This window comes from Phlebotomus papatasi, chromosome 2 (genome assembly GCF_024763615.1).
Source record: "Phlebotomus papatasi isolate M1 chromosome 2, Ppap_2.1, whole genome shotgun sequence".
NCBI lineage: Eukaryota > Metazoa > Arthropoda > Insecta > Diptera > Psychodidae > Phlebotomus > Phlebotomus papatasi.
In genome coordinates, this window is record NC_077223.1 from 39372081 (window position 1) to 39387640 (window position 15560).

A 15560-nucleotide genomic window follows, 5' to 3' on the forward strand; every position below is an offset into this window, starting at 1 on the left:
ACAGGTTCCTTTGCAGGAGTTTCAAAGGAAAGAGATACAGTCAGGGTCTCTATACAATAGTAAATTTAAAAATCAATGTTAATACTTAGGAAAAATATAGAAAATGTAGTTGAAATGAAAAATTAAATACTAAATTGTATAAGAAAAACATAAGTTGTAAAAGAACCTTCATGGAAGAACATGCTTTTTTATAAGTGCAAGGATGTAGGGGAATGTAGACATGGTTCGCACAGAGTGAACCTTTAAACGATGTGAATTTTCTCTTCGTTTGTAAAGAGCTGACTTATCATTTCTCATCTCGTCTCATGAGCTTAACCCTTTAATGACGATTGGGTCACAGGTGACCCAAAAATGCAACTTTTCCTGCGGCCTTTTAAAGTTATATTTTGCTCAAAAAAGTTAGAAAAAATGATTTTTTCTGACCCTCAGTTTTTGACCTTCTCGCCCTTAAAGGGTTAATAATTATCTATCTTATAGCTAAGAAAAGACAGACTACCTCTCTGTAAACAAAGAGAAAATTTGCATTGTTTGAAGGTTCACTCTGTGCGAACTATGCCAACATTCCCCTATGTCAAAAATTATTTTAGAATGTTTTATTTGATGAATTTTGGATCAATTTTTGAAATTTATCTATACAAGAGAAAATTTACGATTCAAGAAGAAATTAATCGTCTAAATTTTCAATCACAAGATTATATCCATACTTATGCTTCCCTTCCATATGTCTTCTTTCTAATAAATTTAAATTAATTTTAGGGTTGTCTTTTCTTTTTATTCCCAATTAAAAAAAAATCCTTTTGAGAGTGCAATGAAAGAAGTGATATAAAAACAACCCTTCATCTATTTACAGTTACTTTATTTATAGGAAAGAGATCCCGAGAAATCTGTAATCTTGAAGGGGTTCAATGTTATACCATTTTGGAACAAGCCAAAGAGTGAGGAAGAGAATTACCGTCTTCCACTTTCCCGTGTCTTGTAAAAAAGCGAAAAGATGTGAAAAAAAAGTTAATAAAACAAGAGGAAATTGTCCTTTTCCGTCTTCACTTGAACACCTGATGGTGTTGCCCGGGGTTTGAATGACGCTCCTTTGAGAGATGTTAGTCTATGATTTCCCTGCCCAAATCCTTTTTTAACTCTTCTTGGTTTATATTGAGATTTTCTTTGGTGTATATCCCGTTATATTCCTCCAAATGAGACGCAATAGAAGGGTGAGAAAAAATAGTTCTTCCGAGGGCTTTTTTTCTGCACGATCTTGAACAGTTAGTTGAATTGAGGAAGGGTTACCTTCGGTCGTAAGACATCTTTTGAATAGGAAGGGTGACGTATTCGGGATTTACAAGACAGATTGAAGATGGGTTTTTCATTACGGAGTACAATTTTTTTCATGCCAAAACCATCACCATTTGGAAACAGTTATTTTCCTGACATTTACGGTACTTTCTTCAAGTTTTTTTTTTTAATATCTTTCAAAGTTGTTCAAGGTATTTCTAACTCTTAAAGTCTATAGGGTTTAAATTTAGGCAAAACACATCGGAAGGATTGGCTTGAAATAGCTTCCAAATATGCAGCAATAAAGTGGGCAGAAATTTTGCAAACGACAACTTTTACAATGTTTGCCCTTTACATCTTTGTCCAGTCACCCTTATCCCTTTTACTTTATGATCTTTGGAAGCATAAATTTGCAGAGGTCAAAAGGATTGCCAATTTCTGCAACTTCAAAGGATTGTTAACTCTCTCCCTGGCATTTTTGCCCCTTTTTCTTGAGATAGTAAAATTTTTGCTGTGGAATTATTTGCAAAAGTTGAAGGACATTGCACAATTTTAGTGCAAAAGTCAGATAATTTTCAAAGGGAAACCTTCGGTAGAAGGCTTATTAAACTTTATTGCTAAACAAATTGGTATTCTTTATATTAAAAACTCTTTGCAAAAATTGCTAAAGGATAGGGTTCTGCGAAAGGGTCGAAGGTGAAATGGTAACGCCTTGAGAAGCGTGCAAGAAATCAGGTAAACTTTAGGGCTTTTTTCCAAATTTCTTTGAAAATTTGGTTATCTATTTCGAAAGAAAATCGAACATCTTTTAAGTCTTTAATGCTTTAATTTAAAAATTTTTAATTATATTATTTTTACAATAGAAGAAGTGAGGCACCTTTGAAATTGGACTTTTTTTAACCTATTTTAAATGGGACTTAATCTTTTCATAAAGCAATTTAAATTGACAATTGTTTTATCGAGTTAAAATATATCACGCCAAGGCTCAGTTTCATTTGAAAATAGGAGAAAGAAGCCTGATATTAAAGCTGCCCCAATTCAAACGTACCCCACTTCCCAATAATTTGTTCGGTCTTTCTGTATAAATCCCGACAAATAAAAAATATCCAAAGGACAGTTTAAATTGTGCTTCTGATTTAATACGCTTTTAATCGTCCAGGGTCTTGAGAGGCAGGAAGTGCCTTTCCGACAAAGAACACCCCACTCATCCTGATTGTCATTTAATTTGGCGTAATTTCTTGGCTGTGAAGATGGCAGAAAAAGGTCTCCGACAAGATTTATTGGGAGCGAATTTGAAGACAATCTTCTCAGTAGGAAGAAGACCCAAAAAAGCAAAAAAAAAAAAAAAACTGCACTTGCTGTGAATAAGAAAGTAAACAAACCACTTGATAGAAGACGTCTTCTAAGTAATTGGTTTACCAACTGTAACACAACACCACATAACAGCGTGTTGAATGTCAAATTTCTACCTGTACTTTACCTTTTTGTGCTTTTTTTTGGGCCATGTCTTGAGGAGGAAGTCTTTTGTTGCCTTCTAATCTACTGCATATAAACAGGTCGAACAAAAGATATGATGGTTAGGCGAATGAAAAGGAATTTTTTTCTGGGTCAGAAGGAGAAATTTCTCAGATATGATTGAGTGGAGGAGATTTTGAAAAAGTAGGTGAAGAAAATTACTAAAAAATGACATTAGAAAAAAATTTAAAATTCAATCCATATTCATTTCGATGAATGGTGTTGCAACACCCGCTGGCCTTACTATCGATCTCCAATGGGAAATCAAGAAAATGGAAGAAAATTGGTTTTCTGAATGAGAAAAATTCAAAATTTTATAATACAATATAAAACATTTGCGGAATTCCAAAATGACGGATGGAAAGCGAATTTTACGAATTTATAATTTTTGGTAAAATTCTTTTTAGCTGAGATTCTTTACAATCTCAGTTTTTTTTTGAGGTGCTAGGTGAAATGAGAGATATCGGCATGCGGTTTTCGGCAAAGGTTAAATGTCGATGGGGGGGCTAGAAGTAGGTGATGTCAAATCCTACCCCCGAGCCATTCTGGAACAACTCCAAATTGTGTTTTCTCAATAACTCAGCCCCTATGACATTGATCGATCTCAAATTTTAGCAAGCTATAGCCGGGCCTATGGACTTTCAATTTAAAAAAATAAGGTCCCCGATCGCCTTAATCCGAGCTTGATGGGTCATAATTTTTAAATCGCCATATCTCTGGTTGGGTCCCGGTCAAAATCTCGAAAGTCAAAATCCCGAATTCTTAAAAGTGCCTTCTTAAAAAAAGCTACTACCATGATTGCACCCGCGCTTGCAGGAGGCAAAGGAAAATCTTCTGTGTCTTTGGAAATTATTCTAAATATTTTTCTCCATATAATTTCATCCCTTTCAGGATTTTGAATATTCGGGATTTAGGCTTTCGGGATTTTGGTTTTCGTGATTTTGACCTTTTCGGGATTTTAGCATTCGGGATTTTGGCTTTCAGGATTTTAGCTTTTTTGAGTGCCACCGCTCTGGTTCTAATCTATCGTCCAATACTACAATTCTCTTGAACACACCAACTCCATTTGATTTAATCGGGGGTCGGATTAATTCAAAAATCGATTTTCGAAAATTCGATACCAAACCTTCGCAAACTGGAAAATTTTAAATTTTAGTATGCTGTAACTGTAGTCGAGACCTTTCCAAGGATGGATCGCACTCCTTCTTCAATGTTCCCTGGCCTGAGGTATAACCAAAAATAACTTGAGTGGTCTGTATTTTTGGTGTTTATGAAACGATTTCGAAATTTTAGTATGTTGTGTCTGAGATTGAGACCTTTCTAATGATGGGGCAAATCTGTTTCCACTCTACCTCAATGTACTCCGACACTTACTATATCCAAATTGACCGGATATTACCTCTAACGTTTATTAACCGATTTTAATGAACTATTTTTCTTGATAGTACTCAAATGATTCAAACATTAAGAATAGAAAATAACCAGTGATAAGCACAATAAGCTTATGGTAGCTGAGATTCTTTATAGAGGTGACCTCGGAGTGTTTGCAAATTTGATTGCGAGGAAATTTGATTGTGATTTTAATTTTGTGACGAAAAAATCGCAACTACAGTGCTGTCTCTCTATATGCACACTCTCTATATGCACAGCTTTTGTGTCGGTTGCATTCAAAATCAATTTGTTTACATTTTGACAAAGTAATAAAGAAAATTATTTTCTTGGCAACTAATTTTTCTTGTTTTTAATTTTCTTAATTTTATTTTTTCTGTCTCATATTATATTTAAAATAACACGGGAAAATCTAGAACAATAAAAAAATGATAATTTATTAAAAGAAAGAAAAAACCGTTGGGAATTTCAAAAAAAAGTTGTGCATATTCAGAGAGAGAACAGTCAAAAAAAGTACCCAAACTGTGCATATAGCGAGACAGCACTGTACTCTCAAAATTCCCTGTAAAGAATTTCAGTTACCATAAGCTTAGGTGTTTATTACTGTTTGTTTTTCAAAATGTCGTAAAATTTCATTTCTAAAAAGAGTAAAAAGGGTTTAAAAGCTGAGAAGGGCGTGGCTTATTTTTACCAAGAGTTGTACTTTTGCTCCGCTTACGATTATTTTTATAGGTTTAGTTTAGTTTAGTTTTTCAAAGTGTTATATTATTTATTAACGTCTTGGCATGTTAAGTGTGCATAATTACTGAAGGGGGTGTGGGCCCAAAAAAACATTTATAGGTTGAACTTATTTAAGAAATGCAACAATATCTCTACAAATATGGAATTCCATATAAGGTAAAGTGCCCTCAAGTCGATCGGTTCCTCAATTCGACCGGTAGATTTATTTATTCAATTTACTTATATTTGCACTATTTATTTATATTTGGCGTATGATCTAACATTAACAGGTCAATTATTCCATAAATAAATACGAATCAGTGACAATTTTATAGAAATTCACCATCAAACATTCAAATATTGACCACCGGCCGAGTTGAAGAACCGTTCGACTCGAGGGCACTTTACCTTAAGTTCTAAAATTAAAAAAAAAAAAATGAATTTGCAAACTGGTGTAACAGACTATTATCTGGTTATAATGACTTTGACTTGTCTTTATTTTCCGATATTCTAATTGAGAAAAATGTGTAACCACACAAACCCACCCGCATTCGATATAAGAAGCTCATTGAAAGAACGCCTTGGACTCATTTTGACGTGCAAAACCGACATTATCTGACCATCTTCAGACAAATTCCCACACATTTCGTTTCCTCGTGAGCACAAGAGAGGCTTCCAATAGGGAGGACACCTGTTGCATTTCCCAGCGTCTTCCTCAGCGTCTTCGTCCGGTTTCTTGTGTCAAAAGGAAGATCTCAAGTTGTTTATTCTCTTTCGCCACTCATTCATCAAAGATGGGCCTTCTTGGTGGAGATTTGGTCAAGTGACTTCCGCTCTGGAAATCCCATTTTTCAAGTTAGCATTTTTAAGTTCAAAAGAAAGCGTGTGACTGAAACGATGTCAGTCGCAAGTATGAGCTACCCTCAGAAATCTTTTCCTCCCCATGAAAAGATATTTCTTTCCTTTCGAAATTCCTAGGGAAAGGTAAGAAAAGCCATCGACCGAAACGACCAAGAAATCAAAAAAAAACTCTCCCTAAAATTCTCTAAAAATTATGCAGCTGTCTTCAATCAGAATTCCCTTCTTTGGTTTATAATTCAAATGGGGAGAAAGACACTGCTGGTATATTCTTTTGCTGAAAGTGAGTGTTTTGAGGTGCAAGAATAAAAACCGTTACGAAGATTTGCACTGTCTTAAGCAATGTTCCTCCAGCAGGTCATGCTCAGTCGCATAAAATTCGTTAAATAGAACGCATTCGTGATGTCGAATTACAAATTAGGGTGAATTAAGAGAGGTTGGTATACTTGAACTCACTGAGACTTGATAAACTAGAATGATTCTTTTTTTTTTAATTTTATGACCAAAATTTTAAACAATTTTATCTGGCATTTTATCAAAGATATAATAACATTTTCAAATCCCCATGCGCCAAAAGGACAATACATATTTTATCCAAAGTTTAGAATCATAAAGTTTAGAGAAAAATTACGATTACAGGCCAAACAGTAAGAGATATCGACTTCATGTCTTTAGTGACTTACCAAACGAGAGGAAAAGATAGATATTCACAATAATTAGAATATTTTAACCATAACCAAAGATAATGAGCATAATTAAATGCAATGAATTAAGAAACTGTGCGGGATTTAGACCTAAGTCGTACCCATATGGATTAATTGCTCTAGTTTCTTATCAGTTAAGATTTTTTGGCAATATTTAACATAAGATTGGATTATTAAGGGTAAATGATCTATTTGATTCTGAAAAACCAATAAAATTGCTGGCTATTTAGGATTTTGAGACCTTTGGGAACTGAGCTAAATTTCTATTCTGAAGACCGCTTTAGGGTTAGTGGATTTATCGAAAATTAGGGATACAAAGAGCTCTTGAAATCCTATCCAATGCTAATCGAAAGGTTTCAAATTAAACCTATAAAGGATTTTATTAATAATCTTGATGGTGTCTACACACTAGAAGCAATTTTCCTCAAAAATTGCTTTTTTTTTTTTAAATTCTGACGTTTCTGCCTACAAGGATAGGGAAAATTTTCTTTAAAAAGGCATTTAAAAAAAAAATCTCCTAGTGTGTCGAGGCCATAAGAAAGACTAGATTTATTTTAAATATAACGCAATTTACGAACCAAAGCAATTAATTTGCAAACTGTAATGAATCGGTAAAGTACTTCTAATTGAACTGTAATCATAATTCCAATTTATATTACATCACTTTTGAAATGAGATTTCTTATTAGTTTCCGTTAAAACTAAATCAGTATTATACTCAAAATAAAAGGTGAATAAAAACTTCGCGGAGTTTTCAAGTTCGAACATTCCGCGAAATATTCTTCTCATTTTTTTTGTAATTTAAATCATGAGGTAGTTCTATTGAAAAAAATCAAATAAAGCCCCAAAAAAAAACCATTTCTTTTGTACCAAGAATTGGTCAATTTGTCTCCATCCAATAAAAATACTTCATGGTGAACGAGGATTCTCTCAAGAATTCACGTCTCATATCTTGCACATAATTCCATTAGAGACATGAGAAATCGCCTTGAAATCATTTCCCACACGGGATGATCTTCAGGACACATTGATTGCTTCTGCGTTTGGCCTTTTTCGAATACTCTGGCATCTTTTTTGTGCTCTCCTTCTTCTTTGTTCTTCGTGGGCAAATATCCATTAATTTTGAAATGTTCTTTGTGAACCAAGTGTTTGACACCAAATGCAAATTATATTTCCTTAAAATCACTCTAGCGCATCCTTTTTAGTTTGTCCAAACTGATTTTTTGACCTGTTTCCTTGAAGGAAATTGAAAGTGAGAAAGAGGTCCGGAAATCAGTTAATTATCAGAAGAAACATGGTCAGTGTTTCCTGAGGGTGAGAGATCTGTAACTTCACGTGTTCCACCCCAAGATACAAATGGTATAATATTCCGTCTGTATAGAAATTTCTCATGGATCAGTTCCCCAGAATTAACGCTTACGAGTTCAATACACTTGGAAATGTTCTTGTATTCCACACAAGGGAAGGGTGCAAAAAGTATCTGTGGGAAAATATATTTTTTTCACGAAATACCGTAGGTCTTGGACTGAGGCAGGGGCTGCAGGAAGGGGAACTGGTGTCACACTCTTACTTAAAAATTCCATTTCCCCTTCTTTAAATTGCACACGAACATCGAGCGATACTTTATTCTCATTGTGATTGTATACACAAATTCACCGATAAAATTGCCCCATAGCGATGATCGAGGGTTAAGGGTGAAGAAGAAGGGTCCGGAAGACATCACCTGGCCAGTTCTGGGTCGTGTGAGCGCCACGTTATTTTACAGGAAAGACATTACAAAAGGTAAGAAAAGATTTTGAAGGCACACACACTGAGTGAGAGAAAGCATATTTCGAATATGGTTAATAAGCGAATGCCTAATCAACTGAAAATTAAAATTTGACAAAAGGTTCTATAAGAATCAAGGCACTCATGAGTATATCATGGCATATCTTGAGTACATAACATTTGTATAATTTTTGTTTGAGAAATTAAGGTATTTCAAATCTGTTTGATTAAGTAGAATATTCTATTTAACCCTTAAAGAACGAGAGGGTCAAAAATTGGGGATCAGAAAAAAATCGTTTTTTTTTTAACTTTTTAGAGTAAAACATAACTTTAGAAGGCCGAGTCCCGGTCAAAATCCCGAAAGCCAAAATTCCGAAAGCCAAAATCCCGAACGCCAAAATCCCGAAAGCCAAAATCCCGAATTCTTAAAAGTGTCATAGCTACTACCATACGAATGCACCCGCGCTTGCTGAAGGCAAAGGGAAATCTTCTGTGTCAGGAAACGATTCTAAACATTTTCTTCCATATAATTTCATCCCTTTCAGGATTTTGAACATGCGGGATTTTGGCTTTCGGAATTTTGGCTTTCGGGATTTTGACTTTCGGGATTTTGGCTGCCACTGAGAAGACTATAGGAAAGATCTTGTTTTTGGGTCACCAGTGACCCAATCGTTCTTAAAAGGTTAAACAGAAAAAATAATCCTAATGTTTCTTGCTAAAAAGGGGTGATGAAGCGTTCCATGCTTTGTAAAATACCCAAACCTGACTTTAGATTTTACATTTTATGTGAAAAGTTGTTTCATGTTACTTACCTACCGTTTACCGTATCAGAAGTTCACCCAAAATAGCTTAGGTGTAACACAATTGATTTTCGGACTAAAATTAGATATCGCTTCATTACCGGTTCATTATCGTTTTATTATTGGTTCATAACCGAATACACCGGCTCATATCTGTCAGAAATTATAAAGACCTTTCCAACGAGCCCAAATATGACGTCGAAAGGTTACGGAAAAACGCTCTCTATACCCTTAACTTGAGCTTGAAAAACCGTTTCTAGAAATGATTCAGCGGTATTTTCGTATATGGACGAAATATCCGATTTGGCAACCTCTACTTAAAACTGAAGAAAACCACATGACTCTTTTTCAAGCAATCCTAAAACTCTCGGTTTTAGAGGGGAAGGAGAGGTATGAGGGAAAGGGGGTCATGTTAATGTTGCGATGCCCGGTTTATGTGGGGTCCCCCGAAGGCGCCAAGTCTAACCGTTTTGCATGTAGAGGCGGTAACATACAGACGGATGGACTGACGAATTAACACAATTGGAGTTGTACTATAGAAAAAAATGGAGAAATTAATTAAAAATTAATTAAATTAAAGTAAAATTTAGAGTTATGTATATTATTAAGATTTCTTTTGGCTTCCTTGTTTTTCAGAGGAAATTGGTTTAGGATTTAAAAAATCAGCCTAACATTTTATTGGTAATTGTGCTAGAAAAATATTGAGTCGCATAAGATTTATGTAATAACTCTCTGTTTCTAACCGTAAATAATTTTACGATTTGGGAACTGCCCTCAAAATAAAACGCTTCTGAAACATCAGAATAATAAAATTCACTGAATCTGCCATAAATTGTCTCACATTGGTCCCCGATCATTTCTTTTTTGAGAATCGTCTCATAAACTGGAAGAGTATGATCTTTGGGAAAGAAGGGGAGTTTGGAAGCGGAAGAGTGATGACTTTTTGTTCTTCTGTCCACGTCCTTTTCAATTTCAATATATTTCTTCCTTCGATGCACACCCTGTCACATTGAACTTTTAACAAAGAATAGATGCTTGAGGTATATATACGTCTCCCAAAGAGGGATTCATCTCATGTCTATTGACCTGCAAAAGGGATGAATGCAAGCGCCTCCTTATGATCTTCTGGGTCACACGATCCATGGGAAGAGTTGCATCCACAAGAGTCCCACAGTTCTGTTTACTCCTTATTTAATATTTCTCTCTAGGTCTCTCCAGCTTCATTGTGTTGACGATCTTTTAACAATTGTTGCCTTAATGCCAAGACAGGAAAAATTTTTCGGGTGGAAGCAAAAAAAAATAAGAGACGTACACAAAATGCAGAGAAATTGAAGAGATGAGGAGATCGTGAGAATATTTTTTCCCATAATCCATCTCTCTGGCTCAAATTTCACTAGGAAATTTTTCAATTTGAAAAAAAAAGAAGAATAGAGATAAGCTCTGCTAGAATGAAACAAAAATTTGCTGAATATTGCCTGTCCAAAAGTTTAAAAAATTGAGACACTAAACAAAATTTGCATAAAACAACGTCTAGCGTGTGTCATGTAGATATTTCCGGTGTCGAAAAGTGAAGAATCAGCACTGATCAGCACGATCATCAGCTTAGTGACGAATTTTTGCGTCAGTTGCCCACCCATCGTCAATTTTACCCGCGACAGTTCACGGACTCCCACACATCGCCACTCATTCTCCCAACTAAACATTTCAATGAGCTGCGCAATTTCATCGTAAATTGCTTCACATGGAACCTCCTAGGCTTTGGCTGCCAACAAGAGCGCGACAGACGCGTGGAAGTGCCGAGCACCACACTCGAATTTTCCCACGATCCTCTCACTCGCGCCATCACACTTGATCACTCTGGCTCGCCTCTGTTTATTGTGATATCTCATGTGTTGGATATGTGAGGGATCAGGGGTTTATCAGTCACGGAGAACTAATGCTTTTGTAAATTCATTTTACTGAAAATTTCCTAGAAATCTTTACAAGTCATATTATCAACAGGAGCCACCCTCGGGACAGACCTAGAACAATGTGGCTAAAGCAGATTCAGGATCTCACCTATAGGAACACCTAGTAATCGTTTTCAAATATCCTCATGAAGTGACAGAGTTTCCGGATGTAAGGGTGTCCTAAATCCGGAACTCCACTAGGGACGACTGATTGCAAATAAGTTAAGATAAGATGGGAATTGACAGACGTACAAAAGCAGTAGCTGAAGTAGTAGAGCAAGTCATTCAGCAATACTGGTTTTCTAAATATAATTTCAAAGTTTGAATCCTCCTACGATATTTTTACCTTTGAGGGTGTTGGGTAATGGTATAATATTATTCTCGACAGACTATTACAAGTAACTTTAGAATTCTTATTCCTGAGAAGGTTAAGTGTTTTCATGGTGTAAATCACTTTCAAATGAATGTTATACTTTTGCAAAAATCAATTATAGCTATTATAAACGTTATTATACAAATCCCTTTCTGGGCAGCTTAACCCTTTAACGACGAGACAGTTTTCGCGGGCCGAAAATCAGCAATAAAAATGAAACCAATGAACAAAATCCGTAAAAGGTCTTATATCTGGCCTTCGAAAAGCCAGCAGAGTCTGATTTGGTGTATTTTTTGTCTCTATGAACGATAGGGACAAAAATAGCCTAAAAATTTAAGTCATTTTTCTAATAATATTAATGAATGATAATTTTCAATCTAATGAATATGTTTGAGTATTGTAGTTTCTTTTCCCAAAACGGTTTTGCTTAATAAAAATTGGAAGTATAAAAAATATTTAAAATTTATTTTTCATTATAAGAATTTAAAAATTCGTCTTTTTTGAGCTTCAAAATTTACTATATAGCAAATAGCTGGAGACTTTCAAAAATATACTAGATTCCTTCAACCTTCTACTTTGTAATTACGTACACACATAAGGAAAAGGTAATTTTAGGTAGTCAGGAAAAATTATTTTCTTTATGGGACACCGGTGTTCCAATCGTCCTTAAAGGGTTAAACTCGCTAAAATATTGGCTTGTACGACTGTTTCGTAGTTCCTATAAATAAGATAACAGAGAGTGTCAGTCCAGTATAGAACGTCAGAGAAGAAGGACGTGTGGACTGAAGCCTCCTGGGGAATCCGGCTGGATACTTACTGGCGTAGCAGCTAGTTCTCTTAAGAAAGCCTATTCTTTCTCCACCTTTTCAATGCAATGAAATCCTGAAAATGATCGGAAGTTTACAATGGAATATATGTGTTACTGTAATTAACAGTGTCTGTTGAATGTCGATTTGAGTAGTATTCAAATATGCGAAGCAGAAGTCAGAAACTTCCTCAGTTGACTTGCCTTCGCGTCAGATTCAGTCTGTAAGCAGCGATTGCAGAACGAAGCACCTCCGGAAGATATTTTCTAGTCTGTGAAGGATCATTCCTTATAGCGTAGGCTGTAAGGTTGCGATAAAAAGATCTGTGACTCTCTGTGCCTAGAGGTGAAGTAGGGCCATAACGTCCCATTCAGGGACAAGAGGCTCAGTGTTATTTCTTCAACACAAGAAGTCCGTGGACCTGATGGTATTTGAATTCTCTGGAGTAAAATGAAGGGCCACGTTTCTCCTCAAAACATAATCCTAAAGCCTTATGTAGGAATCTTTTTTTAATATGTTTCCAAACACCATGAGAGTTTTGCTAGTGTTCCTAATACGACAAAGGTCACTCGAGAATTTATAAAACGAAAACGCCTTTGCGCGCGGAAGTAGTACTACGTCGTCAATGTTCAGAAAAGATTTAAAACAAGAATGGACTCGAGGTTGATCATTGATGACCTCTCTGTACGTATTTAGAAAACGTCTAGGAAATGATTGTTACGACCTCATTCTAAGCCAAATACTGTGGATTCGGGTGACTGCACTTAGGAGGTAATTTTGCACTCCTACTTTTCGTAAGCTTTCCTTTAATTCTAGCATTTAAGGATGATCTTTAGACCATCCTTAAATGCCCTTATGGTATCTGAACTATCCTTAAGTGCTAGAATTAAAGAAAAGCTTACGAAAAGCAGGAGTGTAAAGTAATCCGAAAACCAGATTGATGACTGATCAAAGACATTGCATTGGAACAGTTGATGATCTATAATAATCACTTTTATTCGAATTGTTTGTTTTTTTATTCGAATTGAGTTATTTTATTCGTATTACAACGTAATCATTACAATGTTCTCGTATTGGAAGAATCTTCTGATCGTAGATCATCCAAGAGCGTTACTCCTCAACGTGAATGCTTCTTCCATGTACGCGGACTATTTGGCAAGAGCGGTTTTATTATGTTCTTAATATCGTCGGTTCCGCAGAAGAGTATTGTAAGTCCAAAATGTAAACTCTACAGGAAAGAGGTTTAAAGTTTGACAGCTAAAATTTATTTTCATTAATTTCACTGCAATTAGTATACTTTCACCTTTTGAAACTATTTTATCAAACTTACGCATTCAATATCTTCTAGTTAACACTACTTTTAAATTAAAGCAAATAGCAAAATTGTGGGCAAAAAACTCAATAATTGGGCACGCTGATTTTAAGTTTTTTTCTTGTAACTTTTGCAGGAATATCTTAATCAACATAAAATTTTGTAGGAATATAGATCTAAGGTTTCTGCATCCAATGATACCATCTTTTTATACTATTGTAAGTAGACTTACAATAGTCTTCTTCGGAACCTACGATATTCAGTTTTTTGAACCGAGTGGTAGTCGAACAACATGTACCATAAAATTAAAGTTGTGTAACATATATTTATAACACTTGTCATTTATATTTTAGTTGATAAACCCCCTCGATGATGATATGTTGATACAATTTCAGCATCATCACTCATAAAAAAAAATATTTTAATAATCCCACGAAACGGAAGAGAATTCCCCATGGCCTGGCTCACGATCAATGGGAAAGTTGAGGGAAGTGCCCTGAGCTTAGGCCTCGGATATCCGACCTTTTTTGCTCGACACCTCCATGAGAATCACCTCATACTAAGATCTATTCGTATCCTTGCGGTATTGCTCCCATTTCGTTGAATAGAAAGAGTTGTACAGGTGTCGATCCTCAATGCATTTGAATATGTGGGAATGATGCACATCAGGTATATTTTTTTTTTAGTAAAGAAGGGTGAGCAGTAAATAGAATTCAACAGAATTGTACTTCCTGTGTTGTGATACTTCCATTACTTTATTTGGGAGACTATTCGTAAAACAACGGGTTTTATAACGAGGGGAAGTCTTCTCATGAATCATTTTTTGGGTAATTTTGAAGTAACCAGAAGTGTTTAAAAAAAAAGTCTAAAGCTAGAATTTAATCACATTCTGGACATTCTGGAAATTTTCAGGGCGGGAATTAGTTATATATATAGTTAAATTGAGATGGATGAATAGTTCCTAATAATAATTGCCCCAACACTTGATTGAGGAAAAAAGGGAACGGAAATAATTCTTTGTCAGTCAAATAGTAAATTAGCTCATTTATCACTCGTTTGTCATTCAAAAGATCGCCAAATTCGCTTCTTTTTTTTTTGCAAATTCAGTGATCTGCTTCCAGGCAAGAAATGCCTTATCATCTATCGAAATCCACGAAATAAAGGTAAGTTGGAATCGACAAAACTTCCCCACAAATTTTGGTGTGTGGGAAAATGTTTTATCGAGGGAGAGAGATCGGAATCAACCGCGTGGTACTCTGCATGTAATTTCCTCGGTCGATCAACGTCATTCTCACAGATGGGAATGTTTGGTGAGAATATATGTGAAGGTCGAGGCTGCATAAATATGTTGGTTGTGTTGGTCACAAGTTGATGTTGTATTGGAATTTCTCACTGTACATTTTTATGCTTCTGTATAGATCACTTTGGAACACTCTTCTTTCTGAACATTTTGCCGACACCGCACGTTTATTCGTGGACAGGGTGGGTGTTATATAGGTAGTATTTAGCAGAATGTTCGGAAATCCAGCACAAGACATTAAGGTTTTGCTTAAAATGGGGGAACTGGGGCACCACCAAACACGGGGTAGCACCAAACACTGCGATTTTTTAATCAGATATTCGACTTCTGAGGACAAGGCCTATAGGAATTTATAGGCACTATAGGGATCCTTGTCCATAGTAGAAATGGTCAAGATAGTCCAAGTAGTTTAGAAATAAAAATTAGTGTTTGGTGCTACCCCGTGTTTGGTGGTGCACCAATTTCCCCTACTTGAAAATACTTTCCAAATATCCTTCAAATATTTCGAGATAACTTTAATTTATAAAGGTTTATACAAATTTACATTCAAACTTTTGATTAAAAAATAATTAGGGGAAGACTTTCAGGCTTCGGACACACTGTGGTTTCGAACACTTCATATTTTTTCCCAAATTCTTTTAATGAATTTGATCTATGGGAAATAAACTAATAACTAGTATTAAGGCCCTTCCTAAAAAACTTAGGTCGGATTTATTGAAGGAAGATGGGAAATATATAAAGAGCTTTAAGCCAGAGTATGTACGAAGTCTGAAAGGCTTCCTCTACCGATTTTTTACCG